Source organism: Halichoerus grypus, chromosome 6 (genome assembly GCF_964656455.1).
Source record: "Halichoerus grypus chromosome 6, mHalGry1.hap1.1, whole genome shotgun sequence".
In the NCBI taxonomy this organism is placed as follows: Eukaryota; Metazoa; Chordata; class Mammalia; order Carnivora; family Phocidae; genus Halichoerus; species Halichoerus grypus.
Window position 1 is genome coordinate 17,130,383 of NC_135717.1, and position 2,882 is coordinate 17,133,264.

The 2,882-nt window shown below is 43.7% G+C and overlaps 1 long non-coding RNA gene across 4 annotated transcripts in view; it reads right to left on the reverse strand.

The window, feature by feature from the left end:
* LOC118540542 (uncharacterized) overlaps positions 1–2,882 on the reverse strand; it is a 31,528-nt gene that overhangs the window by 28,553 nt on the left and 93 nt on the right. For 3 of the 4 annotated variants that reach the window (XR_013448772.1, XR_004919696.2, XR_013448770.1), the window contains exon 1: positions 1,848–2,807. The exons of the other annotated variant lie outside the window; for it this stretch is intronic. This is a non-coding gene — a long non-coding RNA (uncharacterized LOC118540542). Of the gene's footprint in view, positions 1–1,847; positions 2,808–2,882 lie in introns of those variants that run through there. 4 annotated transcript variants of the gene reach the window in all.

Below are 2,882 nucleotides of genomic sequence, written 5' to 3' on the forward strand. Positions count from 1 at the left end.
ATTGCTAAGTTCCCCTGGCAAACTGGCCTGTAAGAAGTCGTTTTCAATACATTAAACAACAAATATTTATTGAGTAAATACTGTGCTCAAACTATGAAAAGACCTTTTTTTTTTTTTTTAAGATTTTATTTACTTGACAGAGACACAGCGAGAGCAGGAACACAAGCAGGGGGAGTGGGAGAGGGAGAAGCAGGCTCCCCGCTGAGCAGGGAGCCGGATGTGAGACTCGATCCCAGGACCCTGGGATCATGACCTGAGCCGAAGGCGCCGCTTAACGACTGAGCCACCCAGGCGCCCCTATGTGTACATTTTTAAGTGTAGAAATTCAGTAGTGTTAATTACATTCACCTTGTGCAACCATTACCATCATTCATCTCCAGAATTCTTTTCATCTTGCAAAACTGAAACTCTGTACCCATGAAACAACAGTAACTCCCCATTCCTTTTTTTTTTTATTTATTTTTATTTTTTTTTAAAGATTTTATTTATTTATTTGACAGAGAGAGACACAGCGAGAGAGGGAACACAAGCAGGGGGAGTGGGAGAGGGAGAAGCAGGCTTCCCGCGGAGCGGGGAGCCCGATGTGAGGCTCGATCCCAGGACCCTGGGATCATGACCTGAGCCGAAGGCAGACACTTAACGACTGAGCCACCCAGGCGCCCCAATAACTCCCCATTCCTGTCCCCACACCCCCCACCCCCTGGCAGCCACCATTCTACTTTCTGTCTCTATGAATTTGACTATTCTATACCTCTTATCAGTGAAATCTTATAGTATTTCTCTTTTTTGTGATTGGCTTATTTCACTTAGCAAAATGTCCTCAAGGTTCATCCATGTTATCGTATGTATCAGAATTTCCTTCCTTTTAGGGGTGCCTGGGTGGCTCAGGTCATGATCCTGGGGTCCTGGGATCCAGCCCTGCATTGGGCTCCCTGCTCCACCCGAGAGCCTGCTTTTCCCTCTCCCTCTGCCCCCCCAGTCCCCCGCTTGTGATCTCTCTCTCTCTCTCTGTGTCAAATAAATAAATATATATATAAAAAATTTCCTTCCTTTTAAAGGCTGAATAATATTTCATTGTATGTATATACCATATTTTCTCTATCCATTCATCTGTTCATGGACCCTTGGGTTGCTTCCACATTTTAGCTCTTGTGAATAATGCTGCTATGAACATGGGTATACAAATATTTTTTAGAGATTTTACTTTCAATTCTTTGGGGTATGTACCCCAAAGTGGAATTGCTGGATAGTATGGTAATTCTATTTTTTTTAAGATTTTTTTTTTTTTTTTAAGTAATCTCTACACCCAATGTGGGACTCAAACTCACAACCCCGAGATCAGGAATCACACACTCCACCAACTGAGCCAGCCAGGTGCCTCTCATAATTCTAGTTTTAATTTTCTGAAGAGCCACCATTCTGTTTTCCCTAGTGGTTGTACCATTTTAAGTTCCCACCCACAATGCAAAAGGGTTCTAATTTCTCCACAGCCTTGTTAACACTTTCCTTTTTTTTTAAATAGTAGCCATCCAATAGCTGTGAGATGTATCTAATTGTGGTTTTCATTTGCATTTCCCTAATGATTAGTAATGTTGAGTTTCTCTTCATGTGCCTATTGGCCATTTGTATATCTTTGGAGAAATACCTTCAACTCCTTTGCCTATTTTTTAACCAGGATTTTTGTTCCCGTGTTACATTGTAAGAGTTCTTTACATATTCTATATATTATTTACTCTTTAGCAGATACATGCTTTGCAGATATTTCCTCCCATTCCATGGGTTGCCTTTTCACTCTGTTGCGTACTTTGACGCACAGAAATTTTAAATTTTGATGTAGTCCAACTTACCTATCTTTTTTCTTTTGCTGTCTGTGCTTTGGCTGTCATGCCCAAGAAATCATTGCCAAATCCAATGTCATGAAGCTTTCCTGTTTTCTTCTAACAGTTTTATACTTTCAGCTCTTACATGTAGTTCTTTGGTGCATTATGAATTAACTTCTGTATATGGTGTATAAGGTAAAGGTTTAACTTCATTCTTTCACATGTGAATATCCAGGTTTCCCAATACTGTTTGTTGAAAAGAGTAGATTTACCTCATGGAATGGTCCTGGCACCCTTGTTGAATATCATTTTACCACATGGGAAAGGATTTGGGGCCATAAACTTTTGCGGAGCGGGTGGTACAGGAATGACCTTGTCTCTGTCTTCACGGAGCCTCAGTAGAGTTGAGTACTAAGATTTTGTTTCAAAGAGCATTTTTGTCCAGCGCGGTTTTGTGCTCAGTGCACACTGGGCCCATGTTTTCCCAACACTTTGTTTCTTAAGCTTCCCATCCAACCAGTGAGGTAGGTGGGTTGAACCCCTTTAACAAACTCAGCTCCCTCAAAAAGAGCACGGTTATGGCTTGTGCAGAGGCAGGCACAAAGTTAGAATTTGAACCCCGGGTTCTTGGCTCCATCCGTCCTGCTATTTCAGGTAAGGGGGACGTCGGTGTTCTCATCTCTAAAATACGGCAGAAATGAAATGAGATGGTCTCTATTGAACAGTCTGGCAGCTGTAGGATCCTACGCATTAAGGACTCACTAAAACCAGTGGCCAAGCGTAAGGTGCAGACGTTGGGGCTGCCGAGAAGAGCGGAGCCCAAAGAGTCCGGAAGGCCAGAATCTCAGGGCTGGAGTTCCGCCCCCGGGCGGACCCCAAACTCAGATCCGGAACCTGGGCGCGGCCGGGCTGTGCGATTGGCGCGGGAGGGGGACGAGCAACAGAAAAATGCCTGCGACGCGATTCTCGTTGAAACGCCCCACAGTGTCTCCGGAGTGATGCTTTACAGTTCTAACAACGTCCCCACAATCAGCTCCTTTGCCTTCTCTCCCTCTTACTCAC